Source organism: Macrosteles quadrilineatus, unplaced genomic scaffold (genome assembly GCF_028750875.1).
Source record: "Macrosteles quadrilineatus isolate MER2022 unplaced genomic scaffold, UCM_ALF_1.0 Scaffold_4__1_contigs__length_99947679, whole genome shotgun sequence".
In the NCBI taxonomy this organism is placed as follows: Eukaryota; Metazoa; Arthropoda; class Insecta; order Hemiptera; family Cicadellidae; genus Macrosteles; species Macrosteles quadrilineatus.
The window spans coordinates 47545681-47563219 of NW_026542597.1; the positions used below are offsets into that span (position 1 = coordinate 47545681).

General features: G+C 34.4%; 1 protein-coding gene across 4 annotated transcripts in view; it reads left to right on the forward strand.

Moving 5' to 3' along the window:
* The window catches only part of LOC128993397 (ribosomal protein S6 kinase 2 beta), a 219793-nt gene that overhangs the window by 13411 nt on the left and 188843 nt on the right, over positions 1–17539 (forward strand). The gene's annotated exons all lie outside the window — the stretch shown is intronic.

A 17539-nucleotide genomic window follows, 5' to 3' on the forward strand; every position in this document is an offset into this window, starting at 1 on the left:
AAATAAAAAATAGCCACAATAGAAGTTTGTAGTAGACAGACACACAGGAAAAATTGGTAAACAGAAGCAACATTCCGGATTAGTTGTGCCATTCAAACAGAATCCACTATGTAGGCCTACTATATCCAGTGCTTCGGCCAATATGTAGGCCTACATTAACTTCATCTTGAGCTGTCCAGTATTGGTGATCCTCCACCAGCTCTGTCACAGACAGGCAATTTTCTCTCGTGCTCCATACTTGAATTGGCAACTGAAATGAGATTTGAACCTTAAAACTTAGCATTGTCTCCTGGCCGATATGTCAGTGCCATAGATTGCTAGTCCATTGATCAGACCTGTCGGTCAGCACTAACAGTGATCCTAACTTAGTATATAATTTTAGTATATATTAGTATATAATAACTTAGTATATATTAGTATATAATTTTAGTATATATTAGTATATAATAACTTAGTATATATTAGTATATAATTAGTTCTTTGCTTTTTGTAGTGCTAGAACGCTCACATGTCTCTGAAAAATCATAAGAAGCTCAATACGGATATGCCATAGGACAAAAAAAAAAAAAAAAAAAAAAACAACAGAGAGAATACAGGTCCCATGCGCTTCCTACGCCACTAGGCCTACACCACTGCTTGTGGGTCACTGTAATCTTAGCCGTTGACAATAAAAGTTATTAGGCCTACTGTATATGCTCCAGGGAGCAAGCTCAGTATAGAGCGCAAAGCTTCACTGCTCGAGGGCCCGGGTTATAATCCTGTCAATCACCAATGAATTTTATCTACCGTGTGTAATAATGCCGCCGTAATGTGTAAAACAGTTGCAGGCTAGAACTAGCATCCTAGGATGTGAAGGAGAGACAGACAAAAAAAATTGCAGGATCCACCTCTACCCTTTCCGCATTGCTGCACAGGAGTTTAGTTTAGGAAATAACACCTTAAGCAGATCTATAGCAGATCTATAGCAGGTCTATAGCAGATTGTATGCAGGTGTTTTTTTTGGCATTGAACGTGTCAAAAAAGTTTAAAATGCTGTAGCCTAAATTAAGCATCAAACATATCCTATTCAACCAACATTTTTTTTGTTTTTATTATTCTACGCTACTGTACTGTAGGCCTACTTAAAACTTGAAACCCGTTTCTTAGGTTTCCAAAGTGCAGTTTTGCTAGCCTGTCAATCTTGCTAAAAAATTGGGTTTTGTTATGTTTTTATTCTATTAAAATACCTAGTTTATTCTTCTTAGGTTTGACTTCATCGTAGATATAGTTGGTGTTGAATCTTCTTTGAAATTGTTTTCATTTTCTTTAACTTAGCTACATCTAAACTAGAGACTAGTAGTAGGAGCGGTCAGTATGGCGACTACCATTACAATGATATGTAGGCCTACTGCATACCCTACCTTTTTCCATTGCGTTAGATGGGAAGCACTGTAATCAGAAGGAACCTCAAAGGAACCTCTTGCTTAAAGTTAAGAGAACTGAAAAGCTGTGCTGCACCAGTGCAGCTGAACCCAGTGGAACATCATGGCTAAAATGCCATCCATGGCGTACGAAGGCACTCTCTTGAAGCATTGCAACAGCATTTCCGAGAGGGTTTCTATTGCCTGGACCAATAGGTTTTTAGTGGAGAGTCCTACACACCAGAGTAGAATACACCTTAGACCCTGACAGTGCATAAAGCATTTCCCTATCGTAAAAGAAGAGTAGGAGCTACTAACTAACTAAACATGTTAGGAATCATTGGCATGGTTGTTTGCCTTAATATTCAATTTAGGAGGTCTTCACAAAGAATATGAAGCGTTTCAGAGGAGAACAAGCGAAGCCCTGGCTGTAAAATGGAGAAAACCATACTCCCAAATTATCGGATGGTTGAGGATCCAAAGCCAGCTTTCCATCATTCGAGCAGTTTCGCTAAGCCTACGGGGAACTAGACAAAAAATTCGAAGCATTCAATTTGAAGATGGTGCCGCAATTCCCCCATTGCTCTATTGAGCTTTCATTTTATTTTTTTTTAACATTATATTTGATTGAAAATCATAGTCATATGTTGAATTGTTTGAAATGTACAAATAAAGTTTTATTATATGTGTAAAATAAAATTTAGGAGGTCTACTGAGCAGGGATTTACATATTTGTTATGTTATGTTGTGATAGAGATTATAACAAATTCATATTTAGATGCTAAACTTGGTTTTGTTTGGCATGATACTGCAGAGTGTTAATATTTAGACTTGAGGTTTAAAATTTTCAGTTCAACAAAGCAGATCTTCTTACAAGAGTACCAAAAAAATGGTTAGCAAGAAACAAAGAAACTGGCATTGCACTTGTGTGTGAGAATGAGAGTGTTGAGAGTGTGGATCAAAAGTCATTGGTGAAACAGGTTCATGACATGCATCATTTTGGTGTTAACCGTACTTTATTCACCGTCAGACGGTGTCATCCAGACATTAACTTTACCACAAAAGTTGTAAAGAGTGTCTGTCAATTGATCCATCCAGCATCAAATGGGAGCCTGGGTATTTGGATTGCCAGAACAATTGGTACAGGCTTGCCATTGACGTAACACACTATGGTCAAAGAAAGTTCATGACCATTGTGGACTGTGGTCCAAGTAGGTTCTGCATTTGGCGCCGGATCCCCAAAGAGACAAAAGATCAGATTTCTAAAGTGTTACTGGAATTGTTAACTGATCGAGGGCCACCACATGAGATTTTGATGGACAATAGTGGAAAATTTCGATGCGAAGAAATTACTCAGCTCTGTGATAAATGGGGTGTAAAAACTGTGTTTAGGTGTGTCAACCGGCCAAGTGGAAACGGGATAGTTGAGCGAAACCACAGAACAATCAAGCGTATGGCCGCAAGAACTAAGGGGAGTATCCAAGAGAAGGTCTATTGGTACAATTTGACACCTAAAGAAGGATTAGATGGCGATTCATCGCCGAGTTCCCAGATTTGTTCGTAACAATAGTACGATGTAAAGGTGAACCTATAAAAGGTGAAGTGTATGAAGGGTCACATTTTACAGTCGCAAGGGCGGTCCCAGGGGGGGGGGGGGTCAGGGGGGTCATGACCCTCCCCCCCCCCAAATATTGTTTATAAACTATTATACCAGGGAAACATTAATAATTTTTATTGCAAATCGTTTTACCAAATTGAAATTCATTGTAGTCTTTACACTTGTAGCGAACGAAAGAACTAATTACAAAGTCTAACCTAAAACTTGGGATTGTTCAAGTCTGACTATGTTTTTGTACGTTATGAAAAGTAGGGAAGATCGGCAGGCAACGGACGCTTTCAGCCATATATGGCAACGGCAGTGTCCGATGCTGACGTTCGACGTTCGGCTGCATTCTTCTTCTTATTGAATTTTTCGGCATTAATGTTATAATTCATTTTAACCCAGATGATTAAAAACTTGAATTGGGTATTGGATAAAAAAAATAAGTTGTATCATAGATTAAACATACTCCCTAAGGGAGTATGTTTAATGTTTTATGTTTAATGGTTGTATCAATAGTCAAAGTTTGAAAGGTAGTTGAATATTAATTTATCTGAGTTCAGTATTAGGAATTTGTAATTACAGTAATGTAATTTTTGATTACCGTAGCAAATTTCAAAAATTTCAATATTAAATAGTATTCATATTTAGAGCACCTTATATCATATTTAACAGTAACACAACCCAATTGGCATGTTGCTAGCCAAAAAACAACAACAAAATGGTAGTGTCTCAGGCTTAGATGCGGAAGGGACGGATTTAATTCCCGGCACAACCACAAAAACGTTGCACAAAAACTTTATTCTCACGTTGATCCCTTGTAAAATGCCACTGGCACTGGCGTAGAAAAAAATGAGAACACTGAGTACCAATTCTTCAGGCGGTAGCAATGAAGGGATGCCGACGCAATGTTAGTTTGGTAGTGTACTTTGTGTAGGTTAACTGTTGCTTACTGGGCAGGTATAATGCAGTCGTGTTTGGTGCAAGTTCTTAACACTTCTTAGATAAAATAAGTTCTCTTTTTCAAAATCTTGGTCTGATTTTGGACAATTTCTGTTTAGCATGCACATCGGCACCAGTTGAAAGGGTGTTTTCGTAAATCAATAATGCTTGAATGTGTTGTAATGCTGCGGTATTCCTTTGATATTAAAACCACAAGTCTCAATAATGCAAAAACATGACATTATACAAGTTTATTTTTAGACATTTCTTTGACCTTTAAATAAACTGGGAAGCTTGAACACATTAAACTAGGTCCTCAAAATAGCTTAAAAACCACTCATTTCAGCACGTTATTTCCAAATGTTTCCCGGGGGGGGGGGATCCCCGTACCCCCCAGGCCCCCCGGTGACCCCCCCCCAAAATATATGTCTAGGACCACCCTTGTACAGTCGGCGATCGTGTGTTTGTCAAGCCGCCAAACCCATCCTGTACTTCGAGATGGAAGGAAGGAGTGGTTACTGGACAGTTTTCGCCAACGAGTGTTAAAGTCAATGGCAGGCCTCATCACATAGCAGATGTGCGAAAAGTATTTGAAAGTTAAAACGAAAGTGGAAGTTGTGTCGGCACCTCGAGGGCGTGTAGTTGTGAACTAGCATCAGCTGACTAATAGTTTGTTTATGTTTACGTTTTTGGCTATTTTGGTTGTCATGGTGACGAATAATTGGTAGAGTTGGATTATGTTAAAAGTTGAAAGAGAAAGTTCCCTTTTTTTGTTGTGAAAATATAAATAAGTTGAAGAAAGCTCTGAAGAGTTTATATTTTCTCATTTATTTTCCCACAAGAAACACTCCCAATTGACAGGTGATTCTAAATTGGAGCTCATCAAATTTAGAAAATTTGGCTAACAAGTCTGCTGTTGTAGAGTAGAGCTGTATATTTGCCAATTTTGTACCTGTGGTGATAAGTGGATGTGCTTTAGTTTATAATACAGCCGATGACATTTAAAAATAAAGCTGGTGAACCAGTCATAGTATTAAAGATGTCACTGTCTCCAAGAATTGACAACTGATTTGGGATTGAACAATAGTTAGCAACAACTTGAAAAATTAAAAATGTTAAAAAGGTTTTCATCAGGCTGCTGTAAGTTAATTAGTGTGGTACTTCACTACAGAATGTAAAGCTCCCATGGGGACAATTCTCATTTGTTACATAGTAATATTTTATCCAACTCACTTTTAGGAAAATAGTTTCATGTCTGCACTGCTTTATAAGTCAGTTTTAATGTTGTATACAAACAACCTGACACAACAAAATAGATGATGATTGAGTCACTTTGACAATCATCGGATAAAGTGAAGTAAAGGGTGATAACTAGAGATAAATGGCACAAGTTTGTGTAAATGCAAGCAATTTGTATCACTCATTTACATGTTGTACACAATGTAGTGTCATGCTACCTACAACATGCTGTGTGCAGTGATGTGTAACCTACACATTATTAATAAACTTAAATTTTGTCACAAAATTAAGAGTAGCCTACTTAGTACTGTCAAGTTTTTACCATTTTTTAAGAAAGTTTGGCGTAGCTTGTGAATAAAATCAATAAGTTAACAAAAGCATAAATATAATAAAATCAATAAGTTAACAAAAACATAAATATAAAATAAGTTTTTACATAAAGATAAAGAGTCAATCCTAGTTTAATTTTGGGCGTCCGAGACTAAACTAGGATTGACGACTTAAGGCCTGTAAACCTATTTTATATTGTCATTAATCAATCCTAGAGGCAATACTGAATAAAAAAGTAATAAACTGCTTAGTTGAAAACTGCAGTTTTGTTATGATTTTAAATTGTGTATGAGTCTCAACGTATGTAACCCTCAACTCACTGTCTTCGACCACCTTATAACTTTTGAGTTTATTGATACATCTTAGAGCCCATTTAGACATGCAAGTCATGTTCTTGCGATGTTTATTAAAATTCACTAAAAAGGTCATACAGGGATAACTTTAAAGAAAATGTCTAACCGTTGACTATTGGTTAACTAGACATTCCATTCTCATGTTAAAGTTGTGGTCAGTCTATGAATCACAATGACCGTATTTAATTTGAACTACCTACTAACTGTGAGTTGATGTAAATTATTGAATTGTGTATTGACTTCTTAATAAATTCAATCTGATAAGAAAACTTATTGTAAACTATAGATTTTTTTAAATTTCACATCAACCATCTATACCTTAAGTAACAAAACCTAAGGCAGAATATATTTGTGTTTCTTCTTTGGTCATTGAAAAAAAATAGACTATAGTAGGCTAGTTTATATCTAGATGGTTTGTCTACAGAACAAAACAAAAATTCAGTTATACAACCTAGGAGTATGAAAGGTGTTGAACTTAAAAATGTAGTTGCATGAATTATACTACAAACAAAAGTGTTTAAATCAGACAATTACAGTAACAAAGACTAAGCGTCTTATGAATGGAGTTTGTAATGAGAGAATATTAGACGTGGTCGAGGTTTCGTGTGCCAAGTCTGGTGCTATTTGGAATGCACGTCAGTTCTATTGTCACCGTCCAAGAATTATGCTTCTTGCGCTTCAAACTGATCCAGAATAGCTACAATTTTCTCAGATCGTCTTTGAACTTGATTCAACCATTATTTATTTCCTCACAGCAACCTTTTCACATCACACAGGTTGATTTGTTTAAATGGTTCAATTAATTTTTTTTAACACAGTTTTTTGTGGGTTGATTTATTTGTATGGTGATAAGTGCTGGTATGTAATTGTCGTTTTAAATGATTTCTATAGTTTTTAAAAACAATTGATGGAATTTGTACCTATTAGACATCATATTGAGAAAAGTTGGAAACGTTTCGGTCCTATTCAACATATGAAATCCCTACCATGTAAACAAAGTCTATGATGTAAAACTCTTCTAATGTTAGAAAAATAAAAATAAACCTGTGCTCAAAGACATCCTGGCGGCTAATCTGGTTTTGAAAAAACAACACCAAAGAACTAGGCCTGAGAAAAAAACTCAAGTCTTCACCAAATAAATAACATTTATACTCACACTGCACACCTAAGAATATACGCTCTATTAAAATTTATAAATTTGTTGACAGAGTAACCTGCATGTAAGATCCCTATGAGTCATAGTTGTACTCTCTAGTATGTTTTTTAATTGTTTTATTAATGTTATATTATAAAGTGGATATAAAATTATAACAATTTATTATAATGTATGGATCTTTAAAATAATGGCACGGTTATTCTGTTTCCAACTATTTGAATTCTAATAAAAATGCCTGTTTTGTTCAAATTTCTTAAAGCACAAAAAGATACCCTGTAGTAAGTCTCAAATGGAAACATTGTTAAAAATTCCAAGTCAGTCAGCTGTTCTGCCATTGTTGGCTTCTTGTCTTATTAAGGCTGGGGTTGATATCAGCTGTCTTGCTAATGTCATTACCTTTTTGGGTTAAGCTTTCGTCCCATCAAGCTCACATACTGACGTCAAGAAGCCCTGACATTATATAACTTGGTTATCACATTCCACACATCACAGGTGAAATTCTTATTTCTGAATTCCGTTTGGTCAAATTATTTTGCTTGTCAATTACGGTTTAATTTAATATTCAATGAAGATCATGAGATACAATTACATATTAATTTGATATTTTGTGAAAACAACTAAAGAAAATATTTGTATTATGCAATGCCAGACTTTAAGTACATGTAAGTACTTCCTGGCTTTAACAATTTTTATATTGTGTAGAGCATAATCCCACATACCATTTTCCTAACTGCATATATTATTTTTCAGGTGAGTCATTTCATACTTGAGTTAGAACTGCAATACCGTGTAAGTCTCTTAACAATAATTTATCTAAAAGATATTACCATTTACAGGCTCCTTAAAATACTGTACTTTTACTTCCATAGACTTAATTTATTTCAAATAGATCAAGGGAGTCTTAAATTTGTTTAATTATAAATTTTTATTTATGATAAGAAAACTGGGTTTTAACTGAAAAAGTATATCATAATGAGCCTTTTTGATCTGTTTTTAAAATGCACAGAAGTATACTCCCTACTGTAATGTCAGTAACTGAAATGTTTTTTTTTTATTGTGCCTTAGGTCCAATACAAGAAAGTAAGGGCTAATTTTGTATTAGTTTAGAAATTATAAGATTACGGTACCCTGTTGTTTTAAAAATATGAGAAAAGCCTCTAAAGAAGTATTCAATTGCTCGAAAACAGTACAAAATATACAGAAATATCCTATGCCATGTTAGTTAGGTTACAAAACCATTGGTAAATTAAAGATGTCTGGCTTCTCTAATATTCTATGTGCCTTCTTTTAAATAAAGAATGCATTCAACTACTTTGAGGACTTTCTTTTACAGGTGATATTACAGTATTTAAATGAGACCAAAAACAAAGATAATTAATTGATGAAATAATAAAATAAATTAAACTAAGTGTGATTATTACTTTGCACAAAGTAGTAGTGGGGATCGAATAAAGTCATTTGTTATGAAATACCAGTGAAGTCAGGTAGTGAAATAAATAAGTAGGTTTTCCTATTCAGTTATGAAATAATCCTCTTTATCTTCCAATGCTGTCATGAAGCAATCCTCTTGACTCTTCCTCTTCAGGTCAGATAAAAGTCTACTTGACACTATTGTTGAAAAGTTGGTAGTATCTCTATACTAAAAGTAACGGGGACAAAAATCTCTACAAGTAATATCAGTCCATTCTACTATACTCACTCTGCATTTATTTTTTGTTTAGGCCTATTATTTATATACAATTATAAAGAAAAAATATTAAGTGCTACATTTCATCCATAAACCAAATATATGTGGTCCCTACAAATTATTTATCAAAAGCGGATCAATAAAACTGGTATATTTATTAGGCTAAAACCGTTTAGTAAGAAAATTATGAAATCTTTCACCTTCACCATGCTTAAGCGAATGAAATTAATTGACTTGACGCAGTAATGAGCTAGATTAATTGGCTACCAGCCTTGTTGACCGACATTGGCCAGGCTGATAAACAACCCCAGTGTGACTGAAGGGCTGAAATATAACCTTACAAGATAATTAACAGTTTTTCCTCTACACCCCATTGAACCATGCAACCGAGTATTATTTTCCAGCAGTGTGTTCTTTTTACATAAACATCAGTGAGCATGCAAGTGAGTTGGGTTTGTTTGTTTGAGTTTTTACCGAAGCAATCTTGACACCTAGAAGCTTGTGGAACACATATACACTTAGTTTCATTTAATTTATTATTTCATCAATTAATTTTCTTTGTTTTTGGTCCCATTTAAAAACTGTAATATCACCTGTAAAATAAAGTCCTAAAAGTAGTTGAATGCATTCTTTATTAAATACTTCTGGGACGGGTGGCGTCGTCCTGTAATCCAGCTACATATAGGAGGTCACAAATTGTGGATATTTATAGGCATGCACTGTGGATGCGATACTCACTGGTGTGGATTAACGTCCACAGGAGTGAGTAAAAAACGACTATCCGCAGTACTATCCTGACAATTAGACCAATTCGTATATACCAAGGCAAAATGTGGTTCGGATTCCACTATAAACAGTAGGTCCCTTAGTTGCCATTAGCTGTATGGGATATTAATTAACAGCTGTGCCTAAGGAATATGTCGGCCTTAGTCACTAACAAGACTACAAGATCGCGCCACTCATCCTACACTCATCTCCATTCATACTAGGCTTAAAATACCTTCTTTGTATGGTCGCCATTTGATTGAAAAGTATAAAAGTATAAAAAGCATCGGTCCACCCAATATTGTGTCTAAATTCAATTAACTTTAAACGTTTGAGAAATATATTTTATCATCGTAAAAAATACAAACACTAAAACAAAACATTATATTGTGTTTTTGTGCAACTGACTCAGAACAGAAAAACAATTAATAATTAACCAATCAGCTGGTATTAAAATATAGGAAAATATCTAATATTAGAGTACATGTAGTTCATTAAATATTTCTCCAAAAAAAGTTTTGAAAATAAATGGTTCACTTTTCAGGGTTATTACATAGTATTTACAGTGCTCACAGTTTTACAGTACCCTTATCACTTATCAGTGTGGATTAGTGTTATCATGCACTTAAATCTAATAGGTTGGCCCAAACATGAATGTCATATTTATATTTAGGCCTATTTACAAAATATGTCTGTGTACATGAAGTTAAAATAAAAACCAGGTAATTACTTGATAGGTCCGAAATTTTTTGTAAAGGTTCGTCTGGGTACCAAACCACCCAGAATGTCCCGAAATATAGTTTTTCTAACTGCAACCCACCAAACAAATTCCCTTAAAACCCTCGTTTTTTTTTGGGAAAAACATGTTTTTTTTTAAACGGCTGTTCTCGAAAACGGTAAGAGCTAGAAAGGATTTGAGGGAAAAAAAGTTGGTTCAGAATTAAATTTTCTAAAAGTCACTTTTCTCCAAGAAGGTGTTATATCGAAAATCTTACTCCTTCACCATCAAAAAACGTCCTACTTCCAAAAACCGCGAAAATTCACAAATATTTTTGTGTTTTTAATTTTTTTAACGACTTTTCGTACATATATATTTGTACTTTTTATGGTCCCAACGTTGAAAGGAAAGTGCCTTAGGCGACCTTCTATAATTTTAACGTACTGAAAAAAATTAAAAATGGCGGATTTTCAATCAAAAAGATAGTTTTTAACGCTTTTTTAATGTATTTCTTAAAGAAAATTAACATGCTTTGACACGCAAACGAGATCTAAATGTAAGTAGGTTAATTATGGATGTTTAGCGACAGAAAAAGCTAGCTAGTGACCAATCCCATCTTAACCCCCCCCCCCTCCCTCTTTCATCCCCATTTATACAATTTTATGTTAAACTGTTTATAGACGTAGAAAATAACAAAGATTTTTGCAGCAGCGAGGTAAGCCTCCAAAGGGGCGTACCGATGATGTTAACCCCCCCCCCCCCCACCCCCGAAGGGGGCCCAACACTCTTTCTAAATATTGTTACCTCCCCAAACCCCTTGGATTTACAATTATTGCTATTTATTGTGGCTAAATATAGATTTATAGTAAATGCCTTAGAACATTTAAGTATTAGAGCACCTAACGCACATCAAAACTCTAATATGTCAAGACTTGTTTAATCAACCCGTAAAAACATACTCTTTATGAATTACCTAGCAACTGCGAAGTTATAAGTTTTAAACGCAGAACATTTTCGCAGACAAAATCCTGTCCCCCGAGGAACATTCCCACTACCCCCCTTAAAAACGGGGGCCTGGCGGAGCCCCCAGCGAGCACAAGGCGAGTAAGAGATATACATTTAGTGTGGAAAACAAGTATTTATACAAAAGGTAGAAAGATGAGTTTTTGAAAAAACTTATTTTCCATGAATTCCAAAAAATGAATCAGCAATTTAGGTCCTTTGGCGAACTTGTTTGCACATATTTACATGTTGATAGTGCGCTATAATGGTTGTCTTAGCCTGTTTTCTTATCTGAAGTTTGATATAGTTATGTCTTAGACGTTTAAAATTTGCATGTTTCAACATTTTAATTTCTTAATCCCTCTTTATAAAGTAAAACTCCAATGTAAATTCAGCATAGTACTTGAATTGAATTGCAAATGATTCTTTTACAAAAAAATTTACTTTTATGTTCTAGGAGAAAGTTTTGATAAGGGTTGTAATGATGACATAAATGTGGCAGATTATAACAGGGGTTAGAAATTCATTCTTGATGAAGATAAAAACAATTTACCTACAGATAGTATTTTAGATGATAACTTTCTTGATTTATTTCCTCTAATAATTATGAGGATTAACTGCAACACAATTTAACTAATTTATTTAGTTAATTTAATTTATTTAGTTAGCTAATTAAAAAAAAAAAAAAAACATAAGGATAGTTTCATAACTGGTCAATTGATAAATAAGAATCCCAAGTTCTTTACACAGAAATTGTAGGCGCCTAGTCCTCTCGTGAAAAGGATGATTTATATCAATCAAAATTTAAAACAATTAATCAGGTTTGATAGTCAGATCATTTGTCTATAGCGAATTAATCAAAACTCATTCTGTCAGGCCTATATGAATCTAAGTCCAAACCCTATATAAACTTAAACTGAACCGAAACGATTTCCATCCAAGCTAAGCCGGTTGTCAGACAGGGTAACCAACCTGCCTCTTGTGCACTTCAAGTTATCTGAAGCAGGTAACTTGCCCGCCAGTAGCCGATTTTCGCCATGTTAAATTGTTTACATGAAAAGAGAATCAACACTAAAGAGGTAACTTGAAAAGCACTAGAGGCAGGTAACCTGCCTGCTTACTTGCCTTGTGTCATTGCGGCTATAGGCCTACTGATGGGATGTTTATTTCAGAAAAGTCGTATGGAAACACAAAACCTATGATCAAAGTAAATTTATACTACAAAAGTTAAAATAAAATAAATAATTGTATTAATCAGGGTAAATTAAATAGTAGCTTATAACAGGAACAAAAACTATTTCTGTGTTCTGATATTATTTGCCCACTGCATTCAAGGTGGTGAAATGTGACATGAACACATCATGTGTTTTACTGAGATCCCAGATTCACATGATATTGTCTGTTGACATTAATGCTTATAATCCAACCTTCCAGTCCGCAGAGCAGAACTAATACACACTGACAGTTGAAGCTGTGCTAATGTTGTAGTGTTCTCTTACACACTTGCCACAATGCTAGCGTTTCAATATTTTGTTAGTTTTTGTGCAACAAATGTTGTTATAAGAATTTGTGAGTACTTGATTATTCCAAAGGAATGTGTGGTGTATTGTTTTGTAACAAATTTTTACCGCAAATGTTAACATTTCATTTTCAATATTTTACATATATTGTCCCAGAATTGTATTTTGAGGTGCGATTTTGAGAATGTAATTTTTTATTGAAAGACATATGTGATGCTAAAGGTGCAGTGTTGTCGAACCCATTCACAACAGCTGTTAATTAATTACAACTTTTTTTAGTTTGTTGTGCCACAAATATTGTGATATACAACTTGGAGAATATGCGAATCTTGTGTTCAGAAGGAACCAGAGTCGATTTGACATTTTCTGAGTATATTAATGCAGTATGCCTAATGAACTTTGGGAGCTTGATTATTGTAAAATGTATGAACAGGTTGCATCAATCTTATTATAAATCCACCATATGTGCATTAACTGAATTCTTCACATGGAACTTAACATGATGGCACTATACCTAAGATGTTCACTTGAAACAAATGACAATATTCGTACCTACAAACATTTTACATTTTTACCATTTCATTAACTTTGCTCATGAAACTATATTATACCCGACAATATGCAATTGGTGCTACATACAAGTAACTATACTCATTGAACAATTACCTCACGCATGGGACAATAGACAGGAAGCGTGTGTCATAACTTCTTATTCAAAATTTGAACCACTTCACAAAGAGTAATATGTATCCATCGACATATAAACTCAACTTGTGTTTATATATCGATGTATATATCTTGAGGAGAAATATAAACGTTTTCAAAGTTTCAACCAAAATAATCCTTGGTGGATACAATCCTTATGGTTAAACCAAATATTAATTAGTGTTGATTTTCCAATTTGCACATTCTATGAAATTAAAATTTAACCTTGTTCCTAACATTATAAGAGATTCAACACTTGTTTTGTCCAAGTGTTTATTTTTAATGAATAATGTAATATTTCAATCATAATTATTACAAAATCATTATAAAAGGCCAAGAGGGTTCACATACAGAAATTTTGTTTTTTCGTGGGATGTATACAAGGTAAATTATTAAATTATAAGCCGGAATTATAGCTTGAGATCTTTGTTATTAATTAGCATTATCATTACCGCCTATGATTTATTTAGCTTTAATCAAATGTGCCATTTTAAAATACGCTTTTTCGTGTTCAGTATCCCCAAGTTGAGTTAAAATGTTTTATAACAAATAATCAATTGTATTGCAATAATAAATTGTATAGATAATTCCAACTTTCAACGTTGCTTGTACCTACCATTTGTTGAAGTAATTCGAAGAAAGTTTTATTGGCTAAACATTAACAATTTATAGCAATTCTCAAAATATATTTACTTTCTATAAGGGATCTCAGAATTATAGGAGGTTACTTTTAACATTTTGTTGTTGTTTTGGATTGTTTCCTAATGTCTGATTGTATTATTTGTTTTAGTAAATGTAAAAAGTAAGGCCTATTAAAGATAGCTGCACCATTTTATTGAAAGGTTTTCGATATTATAATGTAGAATGTTTAAGGAAAAGAAATACAATTACATCAGGCCTTATTTAAATGTTTGCTTAGAACTATTTTAAAGGATTTTCTGTTTTAATAAAATACATTTTTGAGCACAGCAGTGTTAATAAATAAGTTAATTGTTTCCTCTTCACAAATTATGTTAGATACATTAAATGGCAGTTTTCTTGCATAGAAAGTTAAGTAGGATGCAAGTAATACGTTTCAAAATGCAAGCCTTTTTCAATTTCTAGATAAATTGGAGCGAGAGGCAACAAATGATATATTGTACAAGAGGTTCTTTCTCGTTATTTTTCTTTCATAAAGATTTATGCCTAAGTACTTGTCCACAATTTCACCCCAACTGGATTGTGGGACAAAAGCACATTACTATCAACATTTTTTTACTCAATATCTAAAAAGTTTGTCAACAAATTGATATTTTTAAACGTTAGGCTAATTACTTATACATATAACTCTTTTCTTGAAATGTTACGAACGTGTAGAATGGTTTTAGGTTGTATGGAAGAATCCACATTTAGTTTTGATCCTAAAATAGGTTTGAGGGTGTTTAAAGTTTTTGCTGAAGACTTGATTTTGTCTTACTGGGACCCGGTACCCAAAGTAATAGGATAACAAAGGATTCAATATGGTTTTATATACATTCTGAGATTTTATCTTTTCTCTCTCTTATGATTTTAAATTTAATTACTCATTTAATAAAATCTCAATATTATCTGTCAGCATAGTCCCACAAAACAACTTAAAGGAATGTTGACCAACAACTAGGCCTTACCAAATTTTAGGTATCCCAAGTAGGTCTATATCATAGTTTTTCTCAAAACGTCCATATCGAGATACTTATTGTCAAGTAGATTTTGCAATTTAATATTCGATGTAAATGTTTCGTATCAATTGGAAAGCAGAGTTGTAACTGATGCTCGGCACTGGTAATCCCGGCTTTTACAGGGACATTCAGTAACTGATCAATCTACATGTCATTGTAGCTGCGATTGAATTCACAATCGCAACATCACACTGATATCTAAGTCACTCAGTTTTGTTAAGTTTTGCATAGTTTAATTGAATATTAAATGGTAATAGTGTAAACACTACATGTGATAAGTTATTACGTTTCTTGCTTCTTAGCTTGAATAGTAAAATAGCTTTAAATGCTGTGTAGAGGTAAATTTTCAAATTTAATATCTTAAGATCTTAGATCTACACAACTAAAACACAATTACAATAATTATGTCATCTAAATTCATCATTTTATTCTAAAAAATATTTTCGTTTTTCTTAAAAAGATAGAAATAATTCTGTGCATCAGAAGACCATTCTTCTTGGTATATATGTACAGGATCATTTAATTTGAGGTGGAAAGGACCTATCAATTAAGAGATAACCTTTTGACAAGTTTTAAACTATTAATTGAGCGGAGCGAGCGAAGCTCTTATACGTCGACTTTTATGCATTTCGTAATACGCAAACTCCTCCTAGACGGCTGAATCAATCGTTTTCAAATTTTGCATGGTGATAAAGACCATATCGGTGAGTGCCAACATCTATATGGCGTTAAAAAAGTCTCTCAGGAATCCGCCCCACTGGGTCTCAAAGTTTCAATGTTATCCTTATGGAAGCAGTATTTGACACATAAACAAAGACATATGATCAGCTGTTAACTTTTGAATACAGTAGATAAATAAATAGCTGATAGCATTATTCCACAGATATTAGAACATAAACGGTGGTATGGATCAAAAATATAATCAAATGACGACACTAGCTTGAGGTCCGTGACGTAGGAAGTGGTGAAGGAAGTAGTAAAGGTGAACAGTCTGGAGTGTGGGAACTGTTTATGACGATTAGATTAAGGTATCTGCATTCCTAAAATTCTATAGGAAGGGAGGAAAATGGGTCCGCGACGTAGGAATTGGTGAAGGAAGTAGTCAAGGAGAACTGTCCAGAGTGTGGGAACTGTTTATGACGATTAGATTTAGGTATCTGCATTCCTAAAATTCTATGGGAAGGGAGAAAAACGGGTCGGCGACGTAGGAAGTGATGAAGGTAGTAGTCAAGGCGAGCTGTCCGGAGTGTAGGAACTGCTTATGACCATTATATTAAGGTATTTCCAATCCTATGATGCTATGGGAAGGGAGGGAAACAGGTCCGTGACGTAGGAAGTGGTGAAGGAAGTAGTCAAGGCGAGCTCTTGAAAGGGGTCTAATTCAAAGATAGAGGCAATATACTCTAAATGATAATGGGGAGTTAGTTTGACGAATTGACGCTTGGTGGCAGCACGGGATGGACAAATAGCCTGATTCACGTAGTCACACTTGACTTGAGTGGTGGCAAAACAACCAATCAGAGGCCAGTTCCGGGGACCACATGACTTTGGAACCTTCACCATCTCTTCTTCTTTTTCCGGTATGAGAGGTTACACACGAGATGAACGACACCGAACTGTTTAGAGTGTAGAGACATTTTTATCTTAATTCATCACGGTAACGTTTTGTGGAAATCCCTCTTCATAGGATACAAAGGTGCGGTTCATATATTACACACGAGATATCACCGAGGAATCATCAATGAAGTGAATGCAGTACTGACAATTTAGTGATTCATCGAAATCGTCAGGACCACGAGGCCCTAGTGGACATAGTGTTTCATATAGCCTATTTTTGGGTAAGCTGCATCCCTGCGACCTTCGACAGACATCTTACTGATATGACTACAACGATGACGTATCATCTACTTAATAACACCAGCCACACCTACTAAGACTACGATGACTGATGGGAGAATATAGACGACAAGAACACGGACTTAACCAGCTACACCACAGCGAACATACAGTACTACGGAGCTAACCTACACAGCACCCTTCGGCCAGCACCCTTCGTCAAGAAAACTCAACTTAAAAGCTATGTATATTAATATTTAAGTTTCATATCTAATCAGTCTTTTAGTTTATCTCATTAAGTATTGTATAAGTTAGGTCTGAATGAGCTCATTTGGTAGGAGGGTAATTTTGTTGTGATAGGGTGTTATTTCTAAATTCATTAAATTATGTAATTTTTTATCTATTCCATTTTATTATTTTGCCATATTCTATAACTTTATCATAATTAAAAGTAATAGTAACAGAATAGGTTCAGGCCAAATATATAAATATCTAAAAGTAATAACAAAAATAAGCCGGAACTGTTACACTCTCCGGAGAGTGGGAACTGTTTATGACAATTAGATTAAGGTATCTGCATTCCTAAAAT